This window comes from Eumetopias jubatus, unplaced genomic scaffold (genome assembly GCF_037043125.1).
Source record: "Eumetopias jubatus isolate StellerSeaLion01/CBP00866 unplaced genomic scaffold, mEumJub1_p1.0 scaffold_11, whole genome shotgun sequence".
NCBI lineage: Eukaryota > Metazoa > Chordata > Mammalia > Carnivora > Otariidae > Eumetopias > Eumetopias jubatus.
The window spans coordinates 67,411,701-67,436,754 of record NW_028274817.1 but is presented as its reverse complement, the minus strand read 5'-3'; the positions used below and the strand labels follow the sequence as shown (position 1 = coordinate 67,436,754).

Genomic DNA, 25,054 nt, shown 5'->3' with positions numbered 1-25,054 from the left:
AAAATTTTTAAACACCTGGAGACTAACCAACATACTTTTAAACAAGCGATTAGTCAAAGATGGTGTCTTAACAGTAATAAAAACATGAAAATTAATTACATTTAAAATATAAAGACACAGCCCAATCAGTGCTGAAATTTATATCACTGAATACTTATAAAACGCAAAAACTTCAAATCAGTAAACAAAACACCTTAAGAAACGGAAAGAAATCGCAAATTAAGTCCAAAGCAAGAAGAATGAAGGAAATGAAAATAAGATCAGAAAATCATTAAAATTAAATGAATTAAATGAAACAATGGAAAAAATTAAAGCTGTTTCATTGAAAAGATTGAAATTCACAAACCTACTAAGATTGGCAAAAAGGTGAAGCCACAAAACCTTAATAACAGAAGTGAAATGAGATAGCAATAAATCATAAAGACCTTAAAGGGATAATAAGGGAAAACTGAGTAATTGTCATCTTTGGATTCGACATGTTAAATAAAATGGACCAATCCCTCAAATGACACAAATTATCATAACTTACAAAAGAAAATGAATACTCAATACCAACTTAGTAAATTACATTTATAATTTAAATACTCCTGGGAAAATAATCTCTAGGCCCAGTTTGTTTTACTGGAAAATTGAACCAAGTATTTAAGGAATTATCACCAATTTGTATGTGATGTCTTCCAGAAAATAGGAAAAACACTTCCTAACTCATTTTGTAAGGCTAGTGTTATTATACAAAAGGCAAAGGCAGTAAAAATATAATTAAACTACAGATTAGTATCATTTAAATATAGTGAAATTCCTTAAGAAATAGGCGATTTGTAAAAGCCTTTACGTATTAAATTAAATCAATAACATTCCCAAAAGAAAACCAGAAGGTCTAGATGGATTCACTGGGGAATTCTATCAGCCGTTTAAGGGAGAAGTTATACCTCAACTTTACAGTCTCAGAAAATAGAAGCTGTAAAAATACTTCCTAACTCATACAATGAAATCATCATTACTATATATTAAAACCAGACAAAGACAGTATAAGGAAACTACAAACCGATATCTCTCATGAATACAGATGCAAAAATTCCCAACAGAATATTAGCATATCAAATTCAACAATGTATAAAAATTTTATGCCACAACCATATGAGATTTATCCTATGTGTGTGAGATGGTTTCAACATTCAAAAATCAGTTCCTATAATCTACCATCACAAGCTAAAAAAAGAAATATATGATCATATCAATAAATGTAGAAAAATCATTTCACAAAATCTAAAACCCATTCATGATAAAAAATAATCCCAGTAAATTAAAAATAGAGCATAACATCCTCAACTTGATCAACAACTTATACAAAAAACCTACAGGCAATATTATATTTAATGATGGTATATGCCAATTTTCTGCTAAGAGCAGAAACAAGGCAAGGATATTTCATCATCACTTCAAAAATATGCTGGGAGTCCAACAATAGTACAAGAAAAGGAAATAATAGTTATACAGTTCGATTAGGAGGCATTTATCTTTGCCAGAGATGACATCATTATGTAGAAATTCCAAAGTATCAACAAAAAATTTATAGAACTAATAAGTGATTATAGCAAGGTTGTATGATACAAAGTTAATATTTTTTTAAAGATTTTATTTATTTGAGAGAGGGAGAGTGAGAGGGAGAAGCAGGCTCCCCGCTGAGCCAAGAGCCCTATGTGGGACTCGATCCCAGGATCCTGAGATCATGACCTGAGCTGAAGGCAGATGCTTAACCAACTGAGCCACTCAGGTGCCCCCAAAGTTAATATTTAAAAGTCAAATGCTTTCCTATATATCAGTAATCAGCAAGTGGAATTTGAAGTTAAAAGTAATACCATTTATGTTAGCGTGTGTGCGCGCGCACACACACACACACACACACACACTGAAATGAAATAATTAGGTCTATATCTAAGAAAGTATGTTACAAACCACTGATGAATGAAATAAAAGAAATAAGTAAATATTTGATGTTCATGGATAGGAAGACTTAATATTGCCAAGTTGTCAGTTCTTCCCAACTTGGTCTATGGATTCAATGCAATCCAAGTAAAAATCTCAGCAGTTATTTTGTGGATTTTGACAAACGAATTCCAAATTTATATGGAAAAACAAAAGACAAAATTACCAACACAAACACTGAAGGAAAAGAGCAAAGTCAGAACTGAAGATACTCATCTTCACCTACTACAAAGCTGCAGCAATTTAGACAGTGTTGTTTTGGCAAAAGAATAGACAAATCAGCGGAATAGCATAGAAAGTCCAGTATAGGCAACTGATCTTTGACAAAGGAGCAAAGGCAATACAATGGAGCAAAGATAGTACTTTCAACAAGTGTTGCTGGAACAGTTGGGACTTACACATGAGAAAAATGAATCTAGACACAGACCTTACACCTTATACAAAATCTAAAAATTGATCGTAGACCTAAATGTAAAATGCAAAATTGTAAGACTCCTAGAAGGTAAAAACCTAGATGATCTTGGATATGGCAATGACTTTTTTTGGAAAACACCAAAGGCACAATCCATGAAAGAGATCATTGAAAAGCTAGATTTCATTAGCATTAAAAACATGTGTTCTGCAAAAGACAATGCCAAGAGAGTAGGAAAACAAGCCAGAAACTGGTAGAAAAAATATTTGCAAGACACTGATAAAAGACACTGAAAACATTTGCAAGCACTGACATCTGAGAAAAGACTATTAGCCAAAATATACAAAGATCTCTGAAAAATCAACAGTAAGAATGCAATCTGATTTTAAAATGAGCCAAAGAATTTAACTTACATCCCACCAAAGAAGATATACAGATGGGAAATATGCACATGAAAGACACTCCACATTATATGTTATCAGGGAAATGCAAATTAAAATGAGAAGATACTACTACACACCTATTAAATTAATCAAAATCCAGAACACAACTCCAAATTCTGGTGAGGGTTTGGAGTAATAGGAGCTCTTATACATTGCTAGTAGGAATACACAGTGGTACAGCCAGCCACTTTAGAAGATACTTCAGCAGCTTCTTACAAAAGTAAAGTGGCTCAGTCGTTAAGCATCTGCCTTCGGCTTGGGTCATGATCCCAGGGTCCTGGGATCGAGCCCCGCATCAGGCTCCCTGCTTGGTGGGAAGCCTGCTTCTCCCTCTCCCACTCCCCCTGCTTGTGTTCCCTCTCCCACTGTGTCTCTCTCTATCAAATAAATAGATAAAATCTTAAAAAAAAAAGTAAACATAATCTTGCCATATGACCCACCAATTGTACTTGTTATTTACCCATTGGATTTGAAATTTTATGTCCACACAAACACCTGCACATGTATATTTGTAGCAGCTGTATTCATAATTGCCCAAACTTAGAAGCAATTAAGATGTCCCTTTAGGAAAGACAACGTAACTAGAATGGCCTAAACAATTTATTAAAAGATTTTTATAGTAAGTGTTATCACTCTACCTGATTTTAAGACATTGAATTGTCACCATTATTGGGTCTGCATGGTTTTGATGAAGGGAAAGAGACATATCAAGTAATAGAGAACCCAGAAATTGACCCACAGAAATATACCTATTTTTGGGCTTTTGACAAATTTCTAAAACCAGTTCAATAGAAGAAAGATGGTATTTTCAATACTAGGTTCTGGGTCAAATATTTATAAATTTTAAAACTAACCTTTGCCTAAACCTCATGTATCTTCTACCCAAATTAATTCAAAATAGATCATAAACTTAAATGTAAATGCAAAACATAAAACATTTAGACCTAACGATAGGAGAAAATATAGGATCTAAGGCTTGGCAAGGTGTTCTTTTTTATTGTTATGTTAATCACCATACATTACATCATTAGTTTTGGATGTAGTGTTCATTCATTGTTTGTGCATAACACCCAGTGCTCCATGCAGAATGTACCCTCTTTAATACCCATCACCAAGCTAACCCGTCCCCCCCACCCCCCTCCCCTCTAGAACCCTCAGTTTTTTTTGAGTCCATCGTCTCTCGTGGTTGGTCTCCCCCTCCGATTTCCCCCCCTTCATTCTTCCCCTCCTGCTATCTTCTTTTTTTTTCTTAACATATATTGCATTATTTGTTTCAGAGGTACAGATCTGTGATTCAACAGTCTTGCACAAGTCACAGCACTCGCCATAGCACATACCCTCCCCAATGTCTATCACCCAGCCACCCCATCCCTCCCACCCCCCCACCACTCCAGCAACCCTCAGTTTGTTTCCTGAGATTAAGGATTCCTCATATCAGTGAGGTCTTATGATACATGTCTTTCTCTGATTGACTTATTTCACTCAGCATAACACCCTCCAGTTCTAACCACGTCGTTGCAAATGGCAAGATCTCATTCCTTTTGATGGCTGCATAATATTCCATTTTGTATATATACCACTTCTTCTTTATCCATTCATCTGTCGGTGGACATCTTGGCTCTTGCCACAGTTTAGCTATTATGGACATTGCTGCTATAAACATTGGGGTGCACGTACCCCTTCGGATCCCTACATTTGTATCTTTGTGGTAAATACCCAGTAGTGCAATTGCTGGATCGTATGGTAGCTCTATTCTCAACTGTTTGAGGAACCTCCATACTGTTTTCCAGAGTGGTTGCACCAACTTGCATTCCCACCAACAGTGTAGGAGGGTTCCCCTTTCTCCACATCCCCGCCAACATCTGTCCTTTCCTGACTTGTTAATTTTAGCCATTCTGACTGGTGTGAGGTGGTATCTCATTGAGGTTTTGATTTGGATTTCCCTGATTGGCAAGGTGTTCTTAATACATGAAAACAAAAGTACAACCCATTAAAGAAAATTAATTGGTAAGTTGGACTACGCTAAACTTATATACTTTTGCTCTGCATAGTTTCCTATGAAGAAAATAGACAATCTGCAGTTTCAGAGAAAATATTCAGAAAACACTAATATGTCATTGGACTTGTGCCTAAAATACATAAATAACCTTTAAACTCAATAAAAATGCAAACCCTATAGTTAGAAATTGGGCAAAAGACATGTAAAAGCATTTTACTGATGAGGCTAGAGAAATGTCACTAAGAACATGGAAAGATACTGAAGATCATTAGCAATTAGGGAAATCCAAACATACCATGATGACATAAAATTACATACTTGTTACAAGAGTTAAAGTATATAACATTGACCATACACAATTCTGAGGAAGATGTGGAGAAACTGGAACTCATACATTCCTGATGGGTATGTCAAATCCACTCTTTAAAAAACACTTTAGAAGTTTCTTTTAAAACTGAACACACAGTACGAATCAATAATTGTAGTCATGGGTTTTTATCTTAGAGTAATGAAAAGTATCTAACCAAAAGCTTGTATTTAAATATTTACAACAGTTTTATTTGGAATAGTCACAAACAGAAATCAATCTACCTTTCCATCAACAGGTGAATGGTTAAAATTTTGTGGTACATCCATACCATGGAATACTACTCAGCAACAAAAAAGAATGAACTGTTGACATAAACAAAAACTTGGATATTTCTCAAGAGTAGTATAGTGAATGAAAAACTAGTTTCAAATGGTCACATATGCATGATTGCTTAACAAAATTATTCAGATGGAAACAGATTATTACTTGTCATCTGTTAGGTATGACAGAGGGTATTGGTGGGTGTGATTATAAAGGAATAGCACAAGGGAAATCTTTGTAATGATGGAATATTTCTGAATTTAGATTGCTATGGTGGCTACACCAATCTACATATGTGATAAAATAGCACGGAATTATGCACACACTTTGTATCAACATTGCTTTTCTGGATTTGATGTTGTACTAGAGTTATGGTAAAGTGTTGTGGGGAAAACTAGATGAGAGGTATGAGTAACTTTCAGTACTATTTTTGCAATATTCTGTGTCTCCATAATTATTTAAATTTGTTAAAAATATAAATCACCCAGAAAAAAATACCCACTTTATTTTTTTAAGATTTTATTTTTTTGTCAGAGTGAGAGAGAGAGCACAAGCAGGGGGAGCAGCAAGCAGAGGGAGAAGCAGGCTCCCCACTGAGCAAGGAGCCTGATGCAGGACTTGAGCCGAAGGCAGACACTTAACTGACTGAGCCACCCAGGTGTCCTAAGAATACCACTTTAAATAGAATAACTAAGTTATATTACAAGTAACAGGAAGAAAAATGATAAATCTTGTGAACATGAATCAAAAGAAGGGTGGAATGAGAAAATTTCCTAAGTTATTCCTAAATTTGGTTGCAACTAACTGCAGGTTTTCAACATACATGAAACAAAAAATGAAAAAAGAAATAGATCCAAAATTATTCTTGGAGAGTTTAGTTATACTCTCATTATTCATTACTTTATTATTATTATTCATTCACTGTCTCATTTTTATTTATTAAAACGGAAAATATGGATGTGGAAGTCTGAACACTATCAATCAACTTGACTTAAATGACATTTATGGAACACTCCATTCCACAACAGTAGCTTGAAATATTCAGCAGTATTCACCATATACCTGACCAAAAGAAAATCTGATCAAATCTAATATAATCACAGAAAGCATTATTTGTGGCAATAATGGAATTAAAGTAGAAATCAATAACAGAAACATGTAATAATTACCACAATATTTGGAATGTAAGCAACAACCTGTCCAAAAGCTGGTTGGTCTAAGAAATTTTGGTGCAAATTAGAAAATGTTTTGTACTGAATAAAAAGGAAATATAATATCAAAACTGGGATGTTTCTAACACAGAACTAAGACATTTTTAACATTGAATGCTTATATTGGAATTAAAGAAAGGTTTTAAATCAATTGAAACTTTCCCTTGAAAAAGCTAGAAAAAACAAATTAAAGTGAAGGCAAGCAACAGTAATGAATAATAAATATGAGAGCAAAAAATCAATAAATTGGAAAGTGGGAAACAATAAAGGGAAATTAACAAAAGCAAAAGTTTTTTAAACCAATACATTTGATACCAGCCAAAATCTTCAAGAAAAAAAGGGACAAGACAAAATTATTCTAATTAGGAGTAAAAGAGGTGACATTACTACTTTAGGGTATCCTAAAGACATTAAAAAATATTAAAACACTATTACAACTCTCCCAAGAACAGAAAATCTAAATAAGTTCGTGTTAATGAAAGAACTTCAATTTATAGTTAAATAACCTTTCAACTTCAAAATTATGGTGGGAGAAGTCAATAACCTAAATTAGTTGAGAGACATTGTTCATGGATTGGAAGACCCAGTGTAGTAAGGGTACCAGTTTTCCCCAAGTTGATCAGTAGAATTAATGATATTCTAAATACAATCCCAGAAGTTAGTACAGTGCCTGCCTACTAAATTTTGTTCAATAAATATTTTTGTATGATTGAGTGATGTTTGAATGACAAAATGAAAATACTTTACAAGTACATTTTACATGTAGAACCCATTTTTAAGTTTGAAGCTCCCCTGTACATCAGTTTTCCATTTGTTGAATTAATATAACAATGGTGAGATCTTAGTTTTTAAAAAATTCAGTGCAAGGTATCATATGGGTATAAAGTATATTTAATTATATTCAGTATGATGACCCAACACCATACAGATTTCATACATATGTTTTAAAATTTTATACATTCTAGTATACATTTTCTTATTTGGTTCACCAGAATTTTTTTTTTTTAATTTCTTCGTGTTCCTATTGTGAATGTATTTTTTTAATGCAGGATGGATGAAGAGTAATATGTAATTGACTACCGTGAAGGTTAATTTTTTTGTGTTTTGGGGAGTTTTGCTAAACTACTCCATAATATTCCTGCCTCAGCATCCATTATTTATGGCCAAGAGTCCTGCAGGAACCTTGAACTGACACTTGCCCTCCCAAGAATGCCTTCCCTAGGTAACAGCCCACAGAGTTACAAATGTAAGTTCCTGATATGACTACCGCAACTGCTCTTGTGATAAGCATGCTCCCCATCTGCCAGAGGCTTCCCCTTCTACGCCTCTTATATAAGACCCCCAAGAAACTTACCAAAACCCTGCTCTTTTTGGTTTGTGTTGTCCAATCTGACCTTAGCCTGAGAACCCCAAAGCACTCTACCTGCAGACCCTAATAAAGGCATGTGCCCCAGGTCCTTCCCTGCTCTCTCTGCCTGCACCCTGCCTTGAACTCCCCTGTGTGGCCTCTTGAGGATGCTATGCACCTCTTCCAGGACCTGTGAATAACGAAGTTCTCTATTTCACTTTCCCTTGCGGTCTTTTGTTGAGCTGTGAATCACCATTTGACAACGTGCAGTTCTTAACAAATGTTAATTTAACAAAGCTACAGCAGGCTTCAACTTGACTGGGCTTAGTGATGCCCAGATAGCTGTTAAAACATTTTTTTTTCTTGGTGTGTCTGTGAGGGTGTATCCAGAAGAGATTAATATTTGATTCAGTAGACTAAATAAAGAATATCTTACACCTATGTGGGTGGGCACCATCCAATCTGTTGAGGGCCTGAATAGCACAAAAAGACAAAGGAATTCTCTCTCCTGCTCTCAGACATTGGAACTCCTCTTTCCCAGGCTTCAGACGCCAAGACTTCTACCAGCACCTCACCCCCCTCCCCTAGACTTTCTTTTTTTTAAGATTTTATTTATTTATTTGACAGAGAGAGAGAGAGAGAGAGCAGCAGAAGGAGAAGCAGACTCCCCGCTGAGCAGGGAGCCTGATGCCGGACTCCATCCCAGGACCCTGAGATCAGAAACTGAGCTGAAGGCAGATGCTTAACCAACTGAGCCACCCAGGCGCCACTTCCCTAGACTTTCAATCTTGACTAAGAGTTAAACCATTGTTTCCCCTGGTTCCCAGAACTTCAGACTCAGACTGAATTATACCACCAGATTTTCCATTTGTCCAGTTTACAGACAGCACATCATAGGACTTCTACATGAACCAAATCCTGTAATAAATCTCCTTTTATACATTTGTATATATGTGTGTGTATTTATGTATATATATACACACATATATGATATATATCTGTATATATATTTGATATATATGTATATATACATATATATTTATCTGATATATATCACAAATAAACACACACACACACACACACATATCAGAAACAGAACACTATTTCTCTGAAGACCCAGGCTAATACAACAACCTTATGTGTGTGTAAAGTGAAGTAGTAAATAACACTTTCAAATTTAAATCTCAGGGCTTAGAATGCTCAAATTAATTTTGGAAGACTAATTTTTAACCGTTAGATTAAAATTCTCATTTCTATTTCTTAATATTGTCAAATGTTAACATTAAAAGTTTAAGAGCAATTATAATTAGAAAAATTTACCAGTAGATGGGGTGTCTGGGTCCCTCAGTCATTTAAGAGTCTGACTCTTGATTTTGGCTCAGGTTATGATCTCAGTGTTGTGAGATTGAGCCCTGCGTTGGGCTCTGTGCTGGGCGTGGAGCCTGCTTAAGATTCTCTCCCTCTCCCTATCCCCCCCCGCCGCTAAAAATGAAAAAGAAAAATTTACCAGTAGAGCAATTACACTTCACTCTGGCAAATTTATTTGAGAACCATTATAACCACTTAGTGTTCTTAAGTTGGGCTATATTAATAATACCTTATCCCCAAAATAAAATATTTTCTAATATATTCAGAAGTGTCTGCCATCAAGATTTTTTTGTAGACTAATAGAAATAAAGTTAATGTTTTGTTGTGTTTTTTTTACTGTAACACTATTAAATGTGCCAATTATTATTGAAGACTAAATTGCAATTGTAGGCATTAATAAAAACATTGGAAAGCAAATAAATTACTTTATAAACAGAGTTCAAAGTACCTGGGTATTTTCTTTTTTTTTTTTTTAAGATTTTATATATTTATTTGACAGAGACAGCAAGAGAGGAAACACAAGCAGGGGGAGTGAGAGAGGGAGACGCAGGCTTCCCGCTGAGCAGGGAGCCTGATGTGGGGCTCTATCCCAGGACCCTGGGATCATGACCTCAGCTGAAGGCAGACGCTTAACGACTGAGTCACCCAGGCGCCCCAGCTGGGTATTTTCTTAAGTCTGGGAAATATGTCTATGTAACAACACCCCTTGGTCCTGTCATTTTTCAGTATAAATTTGTAGCAAACAGACCATAAGGTAACCCCTAGTGATTTCTTATCTACTAATATTCACACCTTTGTTTATTCCCTTCTCCTTGTGTGCACACAGTACCTGTGACTTCTAACCAAATAGCAAATTATAAACGATGGCAAAGTTGATGGAATGTCACTCCCTAGATTAGGTTATGTTACATGGCAAAAATCACTTCTATAATTGCATCATGTTGTATAAGATTGTCTTAGAGTGGAGGAAAAGATTCTCGTTGCTGGTTTGACAATGTAAGCAGTTATGTTAGAGAAGCAAATGGGAATGAGAACTGTGTGTATCATTTCGGATCTGAAGACCATCTCCTGCTAGCAGCCAGCAAAAAGCTTGAAACTTTGGTTACATGGCCACAAGAACATGAATTCTGCCAACAACGTGAATGAACTTGGAAGTATATTCTTTCCTAGTCATTTTTCCAGATGAGAATGCAGTCCGGCTAACACCTTGATTACAGTCTTGTGAGACCCTAAACAGAGGATGCAACTAAGCTGTCACAAAACCTTGGCCCATAGAAAACATGGTGGAATATATGTGTGTTGTTTAAAGCTGTTAAGTTAGTGTTAATTTTTAGGCAAGAATAGAAAACAAATACAGAGCTTAATGTGAATCTTAGCTGGTTCTCTGTAAATAACCTATCTTTCAAAAAAATCATTTCCCAAGGTAAATATTTAATTGTGATTTACCCTATAGGGAACCAAATGAAGAATTCCCATGACATACAATGGGAAGAGGCTATTTTGTCTTGAATGACATTTTCTAAATATTAAACATACCCACAAAGACCTCTATATCATTGAAGATTGTCTTCATATTAAGTGGCATGGGAAGCTGTTGTATAAATAAGCCAAAGATGGCCCCTGTATATTTCCAGTATTTCCTTCACAACAGGCCAGAACAGTTAGCTTAAACGCCCACTAGTGGCAAACTCAATTTTTTACACATTTAAAAATTCGTACAATTTTTACAAATGTATACATTTTATGCAGTTGCTTTAAATGTAGCCCTTATAAGCATATTGTTAGCCCTTTGGGGCTTGCCTGATTTGCATGCTTTGTGAAACTGCCCTTATAAATCTGCTGGCCACAGATAAAGTAAACCCCAGTGCTATAAATGACTCCAAGCCACTTCTGCCCTGTGGAGCTCTCTGACCAAGAGTCCCCATCTTGATGCTGAGTGGTATTACCTAGACAGTAAGACCCCTTTCCTATTCCCTTCTTTCCTTGAAGTTTCTTTGCTTCCTCCTTTTCTGAGTGTGAGACTCTGGAAGTTCCCATGCTGTAAGGAACTAACCCATCCCCTATTCTTCATAGAAATCTATTAAAGTACTACCTGAATAAAGCTCATGGTATGCTACTGCCACCTTGTGGTCACATATTTTTCCTAGATCAGCTCAGAAACTTCCAAACTCACTAGAGAAACTGACCCTCTGCTTATAAATGTTCTCTCCTTCTCTATAGAGATCATTTCAGAAGTATAACACATAGTTGTCAAGAACTATATCTAGAATCCATTTGAATAGGCTTTGACCTGATAATATTTGATTAGCACTGGAAACGATTATCGTCTCTTATATTTTTCAGGACTGCTCTTAAAAAAAGTTTAATCTTTTTGTATAAGAGGGTTCATGAGCTATCTACTGTTCTGTAACAAACATCGCCCAAAATTTAGTGGCTTAAGACAACAAACATTAATTACATAGTTTGTAGGAGTTAGAAATTTGGGTGTAGCTTAGTTGATAGTTCTGGCACAGCATCTCTTGGGCTCTTAGAGATAGGGAGTCTGCTCAGACTGCAGTTATCTTGAAGGTTTGACTGGGTTGTAGGATTAACTTATACGATTGTTCAATCACATTGTTTTGGGTAGAAATACTCCCTTCTATGTGGGCCACACCATGTAGCAGTTGGCTTTCCCAAGAGTGAATAATCCAAGAGAGAGAGAGAGAGAGCAAGAGAGATGCTTTTTGTGACTTAGTCCTTCTGAGTCATGTATCATCACTTCCAGTTTTTTCTATTTATTATGATTGAGTCACTAAATACAACCCACATTTATAGAATGATAGCCTCCACCATTTAAAGAATGAATGCTAGAGAGATTGTAGACTTTTTTTTTTAGAGAGAGAGACACACAGAAAAGTAAGCAGGCTCCACTCCCAGTGTGAGCCTGATGCAGGGCTTGATCTCACAACCTTGAGATCATGACCTCAGCTGAAATCAAGAGTTGGACACTTAACCAACTGAGCCACCCAGGTGCCCCTGTAGACATGTTTTTAGACTATTATAGGAGAGATGTCAGCAATCATGACAGAGTAAAAGACTCATAATCTTGTCCCTCCACAAAATCAATGAACAAATGGACAAAAATTGTCAAAATCAACATTTTTTTGAACTGTGGAAATTAACCAAAGTCTTAAATCAACCTGGACAATGCTTATTCCAAAAACTGTAGTTGATTCTCAACGAGAACAGCAAATTGTGCCATTTTAATTTACCAATAAATCCTTTATCTTGGGGAAGTAATCCCTAATCAGATCCAGGAAACACAGAGAGCCCCTAACAAGATTACCCTAATGAGGTCCATGCACAGATACATAATTAAAATGGCCAAAAGTAATGATAAAGAGAACATTTTAAGAAAAGCAAAAGAAAACAGTTACATACATAGGGCTCTCAGTTGATTTGTCAGAAGAAACTTTGCAGGTCAGAAGAGAGTGGCATGAAATATGCAAAGTACTGAAAGGAAAAAACCCTGCAGCCAAGAATAATGTATCCAGCAAGGTTTATATTCAAAATAGGAGAGAGAAAGAGTTTCCCAGAAAAAAACAAATTTAAAGGAGTTCATCACCACTAAACCAGCCTTACAAGAAACATTAAAGGGCATTCTTTGAGTGGAAAGAAAAGGCCATAACTAGAAGTAGGAAAATTATAAAAGGAAAGAATTTCACAGGTAAATGCAAACTTGTACTAAAGGTAGAAGATAAGTCATTTATAAAGCCACTACAGAGAATAAAGCACAAAAGTAGTAAAATAATTTCTGTCTACAAAAGTCAGTCAAGGGATACACAAAATTAAAAGATGTAAGATATGACATCATATATGTAAACATGGAAAGGAAAATAAAAATTTAGTGCTTCTAAAATGTTTTTGAACTTAAAGAACCATCAACTTAGTATAGACTGCTATACATATAATATGTTAATATGAGCCTAATGGTAACCACAAATCAAAAAACTATAATACACACACAAAAAGAATGGAATCCAAGTATAATACTAAATAAAGGTATCATCCACAGGGGAAGAGAGCAAGAGAAGAAGAAAGGAAGAGAGAACTATAAAAATAATGAGGAAACAATTAACAAAACAGCATAGCTATCAATAATTAATGTAAATGGTCTAAATATGTCAGTTAAAAGACAGAGTAATGGACTAGGTTAAAAAAGACTCTGTAGATGGCGGTAGAGTAGGAGGACCCTAGGCTCATCTTGTCCCATGAACACAACTAGATAACTATCAAATCACTGTAATTACCCCAGAAATCGACCTGAAGACTGATAGAACAAACTGCACAACTAAAAGGAGAGAAGAGGCCACTTTGAAGAAAGTAGGAAGTGTGGAGACTTGGTTTAGGGGAGAAATGGATCATGGGTGCTGTGGAGGGGAGGGAGCTATGGTTGAAGAGAAGGGCAAGAGAGAGTACAACACACATGGGAACATGGAGGAGAACATTTCCCTAAAGCCATTGGCTGGAAAAATGAGAGAGGCTGATTTCCTGAGTTCTTGAAACCAGCAGGTCTTGAGTTTTAAAGGTCAGCAGGCTTGGTTGGGATAGAGCACTGAGGGCACTGCCCTGCTCCTGGAGAGAAGGGAGGCAAACAACCTGGGGGCAGACAGCATGGAAACAGCTATCTGAAGAACACCTGGGGCACACAGGGGTTAGATTATTTGCTCTTCTCCCAGTGCATCCCTGAGAGGCAGTGTTTACAGAGACACCTCTCCAGGGACAAAGGAGCTGGCTAGCACCATTTCTCTCCCCCACTCCTCAGCATAAACACAGAGCCATCTGTGGGAAGCAGGGCAGTGCTGATACTGGCTACTTAACTTGCTTACACCAAGCCCCACATCCCTGCACTCTGATGGGACTGCCTTCCTCGGTCAAGCTTGCCTCAGTCCCAGTGCGGTGGGATCCTTCCCCAGGAGACTCTGCCCACAACGTATCTCCCAACCAGAGAGTTCTGCAGGGCTTCAGTTCTAGTGGAAGTAGTATCAGGTCTCATTTAACAAGCAGGCCAGAGCACACCTAGTTAAAACTTGCTGCATTTAGGCCAAGGACCAAACACTGGCCCACTGCAGGCAAGGAGAGCTTCTGCAGACAACTGGCCTGAAGGATAGAGCAGCCAAAATACAACAGCAGAGTGCACACAGCACACACTAGAGACACTCCCTGAAGCACTAGGCCATGGATACTACATGACCTCTTCATAAAGCCATTACTCTCAGAAGCAGAAAACAAAACTGGCTTTTCTAACACAAAGAAGGCAGACACTTAGACAAAATGCCAAGATGGAGGAATTCATTCCAAATGAAAGAATAAGATAAGGCTATGGCCAGAGATCTAAGTGAAACAAATATAAGTACCATGCCTGATGGAGAGGTTAAAGCATAAGGGTACTCACTGGGCTTGAGAAAGAATGGAAAACATCAGGGAGACCCTTACCACAGAGATAAAAGAGTTAAAAAAAGAATCAGTCAGAAATCAAGAACGTAATAAATGAAATTAGAAACAGACTGGATGCAATGAATAGCAGGCTGGAAGAAGGAGAGGAAGGAGTTAGTGACCAAGGAGTCAAAATAATTGAAATCAATGAAGCAGAACAAAAGAGAGAAATAGTTATGGAACATAATAGACTTAGAGAACTCAGTGACTCCATCAATCATAATAGCATTCATATTATAGGAGTCCTAAAAGAAGAAGAGAGAAAAATGGGGGCAAAAATTTATTTGAGGAAATCATAACTTAAGACTTCCCTAATCTGGGGAAGGAAACAGACATGCAGATTCAGAAGGCACAGAGAACTCTCATTAAAATGAACAAAAGCAGACCAACACCAAGAAATATTATAATTAAATTTGCAAAATACAGCAATAAAGAAAAAAATCTCAAAAGCAGCAATGCAAAAATTACTTTTTAACTTACAAGGGAATACCCTTAAGACTAGCTGGGGATCTTGCAACAGAAACTTGGCAAGCCAGAAGAAAGTGGCATGACATATATTCAATGTGCCGAATGGGAAAAATCTACAGCCAAAAATATTCTATCTGGCAAGGCTATCATTCGGAATAGAAGGAGAAAGAGATTCCCAGGGAAACAAACAATAAAAGAATTCATGACCGCTAAACCAGCCCTGCAAGAAATATTAAAGGAGACTCTGAGTGAGAAAGAAAGACCAAAAGTGACAAAGACAAGAAAGGATCAGAGAAAATCTCCAGAAACAGTGAAATAACAGTTAATATAATGGCACTAACTTCATATCTATCAATAATTACTCTGAATGTAAATGGACTAAATGCTGCAAAGACGTAAGTTGTCAGAATGGATTTTAAAAAAAAAAGCAAGACCCATCCATATGCTGCCAACAAGAGACTCATTTTAGACCTAAAGACACCTTCCGATTAAAAGTGAGGGGGTGGAGAAACATTTACCATGCAAGAGGATGTCAAAAGTAAGCTGGAGTAGTTATACTTATATCAGACAAACTAGACTTTAAAACAAAGACTGTAACAAGAGATAAAGGGCAATATATCATAATAAAGAGGACAATCCAACAAGAAGATCTAACAATTGTAAATATTTATGCAGCCAACATAGGAGACCCAAATATATAGCACAGTTAATAACAAACATGAAGGAACTCATTCATAATAATACCATAATAGTAGGAGACTTTAACACCCTACTAACATCAATGGGCAGATCATCTAAACAGAAAATCAGCCAGGAAACTATGGCTTTGAATGACACACTGGACTAGATGGACTTAACAGATATATTCACAACATTCCATCCTGAAACACCAGAATACATATTCTTTTCAAGTATACATGGACATTCTCCAGAATAGATCATATATTGGGTCAGAAATCAGACCTCAACAAATACAAAAAGATTAAGATCATACCATGCAACTTTTCTGACCAAAATACAACAAAACTTGAAGTCAACCAGAAGAAAAAATTTGGAAAGACCAGAAATACATGGAGGTTAAACAATGTGCTGGTAAACAATGGATGGGTCAACCAGGAAATCAAAGAAGAAATTAAAAAAAAAACAAAAACAAATGGAAACAAATGAAACCGAAAACACGGTGGTACAAAACCTTTGGGATATAGCAAAAGCAGTCCTAAGAGGGAAGTATATAGCAATACAGGCCTACCTCAAGGAGCAAGAAAAATCTCAAATAAGCAACCTAACCCTACACCTAAAGGAGCTAGAAAAAGAACAACAAACGAAGCCTAAAGCCAGCAAGAGGGAAATAATAAAGATTTGAGCAGAGGGGTGCCTGGGTGGCTTGGTCATTAAGCATCTGCCTTTGGCTCAGGTCATGATCCTGGGGTCCTGGGATCGAGCTCTGCATCAGGCTCCCTGCTCCGTGGGAAGCCTGCTTCTCCCTCTCCCACTCCCCCTGCTTGTGTTCCCTCTCTCGCTGTCTCTCTCTCTGTCAAATAAATAAAATCTTAAAAAAAAGATTTGAGCAGAAATAAACGAATAGAAACTAGAGACACAATAGAACAGATCAAAGAAACCAGGAGTTTAGTACATAGAAAAAATTAATAAAACTGATAAACCTCAAAAAAATGATAAACCTGTATGTAGCTAGACTTATCAAAAAGAAAAGAGAAATGACCCAAATAAATAAAATCATAAAGGAGAGAGGAGAAAGAAAAACCAACACCACAGAAATACAAAAATTATAAGAGAATATTATGAAAAAGTATATACCAACAAATTGGAGAACCTGGAAGAAATGGATGAATTCCTAGAAACATATAAAATACCTAAACTGAACGAAGAAGAAACAGAAAACTTGAACAGACTGATAACCAGCAAAGAAATTGAATCAGTAATCAAAAATCTCCCAAAAACAAAAGTCCAGGGCCAGTTAGCTTCAAAAGTGAATTCTACCAAACATTTAAAGAATAGTTAGCACTTATTCTCAAACTATTCCAAAAAATAGAAAAGGAAATAAAACTTCCAAATTCATTCTATAAGGCCAGCATTACCCTGATACCAAAACCATACATACATACTAACTGTATGTTTAACTGGAATTTAAATAAAAACTTCTAAAAAATTTCTACCATCTGTCCTCATACAACACTATCAAAATATCATTGAATATATTCCTTATGCTGTAACTTTTATTCCTGTGTGTGTGTGTGTGTGTGTGTGTATGTGTGTGTATATATATATATATATATACCACATCTTCCACTTGGATTACTCCCATATTTGGGCTATTGTAAATAATGCTGCAATAAACAAAGGGGTGTATATATCTTTTCAAATTAGTGTTTTAATTTAATTTGGGTAAATACCCAGTAGTGGTATTATTGGATCATATGGTATTTCTATTTTTAATTTTTTGAGGAAACTCCATAGTGTTTTCCACTCAGCTGTACCAATTGACATTCCCACTAAGGGTTCCTTTCTCTCCACATCCTTCCCAACACTTGTTATTGCTTGTCTGTTTGATTCTGGCCATTCTGACAGGCATGGGTAATATCTCATTGTGGTTTTGATTTGCATTTCCCTGATGATTAGTGATGTTGAACATCTTTTCATGTGTTTTTGGCCATCTATATGAGGGGAAGACATAACAATTACCTCCTAATAACAGATCCTCAAAATGTATGAAGCAAAAATGAACAGAATTGAAAGGAGAAACAGACATTCTTCAGTAAGAAGTGGGAGGCTTCAAAAGTCTACTTTCTATAATGGATAGACAACCAAAGAGAAGATAAGTAAAGAAAGAGAAGACTCAAACAACTCACTGGACCAAATAAACCTAATAGACATATAAAGTACACTCAACTCAAGAATAAGAGAATAAACATTTTCTCATATGCACATGGAACATTCTCCAGGATAGAGTACATAGTAAACCACAAGTCTCGATGTAAAAAGATGGATATGATACAAAATATATTAACTGACCACAGCAGGATAAAGTTAGAAATCAATAACAGAAGAAACTAGAAAATTCACAAATATATTAAAATTAAACTCTTAATTTTAAACAATCAATCAATGGGTAAAAGAAGGATTCACAAGGGAAATTAGAAAATACCTAAAGACAAGTGTAAATGAAAGCACAATATATCAAAATAATAGGATGCAGACAAAATAGTTCTCACAGGGAAATTTATAGTTGTGAATGTCTACATCCGAAAAGAATAAAGATCAAATCAATAACCTTACTTCAACCCTGAAGGAACCAGAAAAGAAAGAGTGAGCTACCCCAAAGCTAAAGAAAAAAGGAAATAATAAAGATTAAAGTAGTGATAGCAGTGCCTGGGTGGCTCAGTCATTAAGCGTCTGCCTTTGGCTCAGCTCATGATCCTGGGGTCCTGGGGTCGAGCCCTGCATGGGAGCTCCTGCTTCTCCCTCTCCCACTCCCCCTGCTTGTGTTCCCTCTCTTGCTGTGTCTCTCTCTCTCTCTGTCAAAGAAATAAATAAAATCTTAAAAAAAAATTAAAGTAGTGATAAACAAAATAAAGACTAAGCAAACAATAAAGAAAATCAATGAAATCAAAAGATGATTCTTTGAAAAGAAAAACAGAATCACCAAATGGTTAGCTAGACTGAGAAAAAGACGAGAAGATACAAATAACTAAAATGAGAAATGAAAGTGGCAGCATTACTACTGACTTTAACAAAATTAAATGAATTATAAGAAAACAGTATGAAAAATTGTACACCAAATTAGATAACAGAAAAATGGACAAATTCCTTGAAAAGCACAACTTACTCAAACTAACTCAAGAAGAAATAGAAAATCTCAACAGACCCATAACAAGTAGAAAGATTCAATAAGTAATATAACACCCAACAAAATAAAATCCTGAGTTAAATGGCTTCACTGGTGATTTCTACCAAACATTTAAAGAAGATATAATACCAGTACTTTTAGAACTCTTTCAAAAAATTAAAGAGAAGAGGACACTTGTTAGTATATCCCATAAGGCTGGCATTACTCTGATCCAAAGCCAAATAAAAGCACTACAAGAGGGGCTCCTGGGTGGCTCAGTCAGTTGGGCATCTGACTCTTGGTTTCAGCTCAGGTCATGATCTTGGGGTCGTGGGATTGTGGGGCTCGTTGCTCAGCAGGGAGTCTGCTGGAGATCCTCTTCTTTCCTCTCCCTCTGCCCCTCCCCTCCCACTCTCTCTTTCTCTCAAATAAATAAATCTTTAAAAAGACACTACAAGAAAGAAAACTACAAATCAATGTTCTTTATGAATATAGATGCAAAAGTATTCAACAAAATAATAGCAAACCAAATCCAGTAGCATATTAAAAGGATCATTCACCATGACCAAGTGGAATTTATCTCAGCTATGCAAGGGTGTTTCAACATAAGGAAATCAATGTAAGATATCAGATGAATAGAACAAAGAAAGAAATCCTCATGATCATCTTAATTGATTCAGGAATGGCATTTGACAAAATCCAACATGCTTTTGTGATAAACACTTTCAGAAAACTGGGAACAGGGGAAATTTCTCAACATAAGAAAGGGCATTTATGAGAACCCCACAGTTAACATCATATTCAGTGCTGAAACAATGAAAACTATACTCCTAAGGTCACTAGCAAGAAAAGATGCCCACCTTCACCCTTTGCAATTGAATGTTTTACCAGAAGTACTAGTCAGAGCTATTAGAAAAGAAAAATGGAAAGGGCATCAGAATTGGAAATGAAGGAGTAAAATTATCTATATTCATAGATTATATGATCCAATTTTTAGAAAACCCTAAAGAATCCACTAGAAGCTACTAGAACCAGAAAACAAATTCTTTAAAGTTGGAGGGTACAAATCAACATATAAAAATCATTTATATTTCTATATGCCAGCAACAAACATTCCAAAAATGAAGAATGCAGTTCCACTGATAATAATATTTTAAAATATTAGATCTAAGGAGAGTATAGCAGGAGAAGCTGTGGCCTCTGACACTTTCACCAGAACAGCCATGCCAGAACCAAGGGGAGGCCCAAGCTGCCACCCTATTGTTCCTCCTTTCTGCTGATTGCTCCTGCATCCTCGGACTCATTCCAACAGCCTGTTAAAACATGTGAATTACTATGAAGTTCTAGGCATGCAGACACATGCCTCAGCCAAGAATATCAAAAAGGCATATTGAATACTGGCCCTGAAGTGGCATCCAGATAAAAATCCCAAGAATAAAGAAGAAGCAGAGAGAAAATTCAAACAAGTAGCTGAGGCATATAAGGTGTTAACAGATGCTAAAAAATGGGACATCTATGACAAATATGCAAAGAAAGATTAAATTATGGAGGTGGAAATGGAAGTAATTTTTTTAAAGATTTTATTTATTTATTTGACAGAGGGAGAGAGCAGGGAGAGTGTCAAGCAGAGGGAGAGGGAGAAGCAGACTCCCCGCTGAGCAGGGAGCCTGATGCGGGACTTGATCCTGGGACTCCAGGATCATGACCTGAGCCGAAGGCAGTTGCTTAACCAACTGAGCCACCCAGGCGCCCGGAAATGGAAGTAATTTTGACAGTCTGCTTGAGTTTGGCTTCACATTCCATAATCCAGATGACTTTTTTCAGGGAATTTTTTGGTGGAAGACACCTGTTTTCATTTGATTTTCTCAGAAACCCTTTTGAGGACTTTTCTGGGAATCAAAGGAGCCCCTTCACCGTGGGAGCAGGAGGCAAGGCACGGGGTTGGTTTTCTCTGCCTTCAGTGGATTTCCATTTTTTGGAGGTGGGCTTTTTTTCTTCTGATTCAGGATTTACTTCCTTTGGTTTACTAGGTCAGAAATGGGGGGGTGCTCAATTCATTTTTTTCCATGTCATTTGGTGGTAGTGGGATGAGCAACTTCAAATCTATATCAACTTCTACTAAAATGGTTCATGGCAGAGAAATCACTACAAAGAAAATTGTCAAAAATGCTCAGGAAAGAAATTAAAGAGGGCCAGTTAAGTCCTTAACAATAAATGGCAAAGAGCAGCAGCTATGCTTGGGTAACAAGTAATTCAATGCATGCAGTTAACAGAAATGTTAAGCTATAACAAGCATCATTTGAGGATTAACAGGAACATTTTTTGAAGATTTCAGAAGAGTTCAACTCTCAGTATAAGTGCACCTCATCTACAGTTTTTATAAACAGCTCATCAGAGCCCCTATTTGTTATAGACTTTTGAGTTTATTTTGGGACTACATGATAGTAGCATTTTTTATCTTTGAAATTGTTGTAAACTCTGTATGTACTTTGCTTTTTTTTATTAAATGTAATCAAAGGTGGCCCTGACACTTTCATTCACTAACACCCATCAGAGACTTGCTTTTCCATTGTGTTTGAAATGTGAGCTAAGTAGTGTCAGTGTTCTGTGAAGTTAATAGTGCCAGGATGAATCTTCTACAAAAATAATTTCAATTATTTTTAGTATTACTATTAGTAGTGAAAAATATTAATGTATTAATCATAATACATGTCTGGTTTAATGTAAATTGAGGATTTTTCTAGTTGTGTATGAATACTGGCATCTTAGCAAGTTTTAACAATTGTTCAAATATGTAACATTAAGCTTATGTTTAAAAAAGTGTAACTGGTAAACTGGGTCTTTGTCATTTGCTTAAAAAAAGAAATGTGAATGTGTTTGGTGCATACTTTCCTAAGTGAGACGTGTAAAAAGTAAATTAATTAAAAATTAAATAATTAGCAATAAATCTAGCCAAGGAGGCAAATGACTTGTACACTGAGAACTATAAAACATTCCTGAAAGAAATCAAAGAAGACCTAAATAACCACAAAGACATTTTGTATTTATGGATTGGAAGACTTAATATTCTTTTTTTTTTTTGTATTGATTGCTATGTTTACTTTTTTTTTTTTACTTTTTTATTGTTATGTTAATCACCATATATTACATCATTAGTTTTTTGGTGCAGTGTTCCATGATTCATTGTTTGTTCATAACACCCAGTGCTCCATGCAGAACATGCCCTCCTCAATACCCATCACCAGGCTAACCCATCCCCCTCCCCCCTCCCCTCTAGAACCCTCAGTTTGTTTTTCAGAGTCCATCATCTCTCATGGTTCGTCTCCCCCTCTGACATACTCCCCTTTTCTTCCTCTCCTGTTATCTTCTTCTTTTTTTTTTTCTTAAAATATGTTGCGTTATTTGTTTCAGAAGTACAGATCTGTGATTCAAGAGTCTTGCACAATTCACAGTGCTCACCGTAGCACATACCCTCCCCATTGTCTATCACCCAGCCACCCCATCCCTCCCACCCCCAACCACTCCAGTAACACTCAGTTTGTTTCCTGAGATTAAGAATTCCTCATATCAGTGAGGTCATGTGATACATGTCTTTCTCTGATTGACGTATTTCACTCAGCATAACACCCTCCAGTTCCATCCACGTCGTTGCAAATGGCAAGATCTCATTCCTTTTGATGGCTGCATAATATTCCATTGTGTATATATACCACATCTTCTTTATCCATTCATCTGTCGATGGGCATCTTGGCTCTTGCCACATTTTGGCTATGGTGGACATTGCTGCTATAAACATTGGGGTACACGTACCCCTTCGGGTCCCTACATTTGTATCTTTGTGGTAAATACCCAGTAGTGCAATTGCTGGATCGAACGGTAGCTCTAATTTCAACTGTTTGAGGAACCTCCATACTGTTTTCCAGAGTGGTTGCACCAGCTTGCATTCCCACCAACAGTGTAGGAGGGTTCCCCTTTCTCCACATCCCCGCCAACATCTGTCGTTCCCTGACTTGTTAATTTTAGCCATTCTGACGGGTGTGAGGTGGTATCTCATTGAGGTTTTGATTTGGATTTCCCTGATGCCGAGCGATGTTGAGCACTTTTTCATGTGCCTGTTGGCCATTTGGATGTCTTCTTTGGAGAAATGTCTGTTCATGTCTTCTGCCCATTTCTTGATTGGATTATTTGTTCTTTGGGTGTTGAGTTTGATAAGTTCTTTATAGATTTTGGATACTAGCCCTTTATCTGATATGTCGTTTGCAAATATTTTCTCCCATTCTGTCGGTTGTCTTTTGGTTTTGTGGACTGTTTCTTTTGCTGTGCAAAAGCTTTTTATCTTGATGAAATCCCAATAGTTCATTTTTGCCCTGCCTTCCCGTGCCTTTGGCGATGTTTCTAGGAAGAAGTTGCTGCGGCTAAGGTCGAAAAGGTTGCTACCTGTGTTCTCCTTTAGGATTTGGATGGACTCCTGTCTCACGTTTAGGTCTTTCAACCATTTGGAGTCTATTTTTGTGTGTGGTGTAAGGAAATGGTCCAGTTTCATTCTGCATGTGGCTGTCCAATTTTCCCAACACCATTTGTTGAAGAGACTGTCTTTTTGCCATTGGACATTCTTTCCTGCTTTGTCAAAAATAAGTTGACCATAGAGTTGAGGGTCCATTTCTGGGCTCTCGATTCTGTTCCATTGATCTATGTGTCTGTTTTTGTGCCAGTACCATACTGTCTTGATGATGACAGCTTTGTAATAGAGCTGGAAGTCCGGAATTGTGATGCCGCCAGCTTTGCTTTTCTTTTTCAGTATTCCTCTGGCTATTCTGGGTCTCTTCTGGTTCCATACAAATTTTAGGATTATTTGTTCCATTTCTTTGAAAAAAGTGGATGGTATTTTGATGGGGATTGCATTGAATGTGTAGATTGCTCTAGGTAGCATTGACATCTTCACAATGTTGGTTCTCCCAATCCATGAGCATGGAACGTTTTTCCATTTCTTTGTGTCTTCTTCAATTTCTTTCATGAGTATTTTATAGTTTTCTGAGTACAGATCCTTTGCCTCTTTGGTTAGATTTATTCCTAGGTATCTAATGGTTTTGGGTGCAATTGTAAATGGGATCAACTCCTTGATTTGTCTCTCTTCTGTCTTGTTGTTGGTGTATAGGAATGCCACTGATTTCTGTGCATTGATTTTATATCCTGCTACTTTACTGAATTCCTGTATGAGTTCTAGCAGTTTTGGGGTGGAGTCTTTTGGGTTTTCCAGATACAGTATCATATCATCTGCAAAGAGTGAGAGTTTGACTTCCTCTTTGCCGATTTGGATGCCTTTGATTTCTTTTTGTTGTCTGATTGCTGTGGCTAGGACTTCTAATACTATGTTGAATAGCAGTGGTGAGAGTGGACATCCCTGCCGCATTCCTGACCTTAGGGGAAAAGCTCTCAGCCTTTCCCCATTGAGAATGATATTCGTTGTAGGTTTTTCATAGATGGCTTTTATGATATTGAGGTATGTACCCTCTATCCCTATACTCTGAAGAGTTTTGATCAAGAAAGGATGTTGTACTTTGTCAAATGCTTTTTCTGCATCTATTGAGAGGATCATATGATTCTTGCTCTTTCTTTTGTTAATGTATTGTATCACGTTGATTGATTTGCGGATGTTGAACCAGCCTTGCAGCCCAGGAATAAATCCCACTTGGTCATGGTGAATAATCCTTTTAATGTACTGTTGGATCCTATTGGCTAGTATTTTGGTGAGAATTTTTGCATCCATGTTCATCAGGGATATTGGTCTGTAATTCTCCTTTTTGATGGGGTCTTTGTCTGGTTTTGGGATCAAGGTAATGCTGGCCTCATAAAATGAGTTTGGAAGTTT

The 25,054-nt window shown here is 36.7% G+C and overlaps 1 long non-coding RNA gene and 1 pseudogene across 12 annotated transcripts in view; both read left to right on the top strand.

Annotated features, from left to right (window-relative positions):
* Positions 1-25,054, top strand: part of LOC114203229 (uncharacterized) — a 136,757-nt gene that overhangs the window by 86,476 nt on the left and 25,227 nt on the right. The gene's annotated exons all lie outside the window — the stretch shown is intronic.
* LOC114207512 (dnaJ homolog subfamily B member 6 pseudogene) lies at positions 20,935-21,628 on the top strand (annotated as a pseudogene).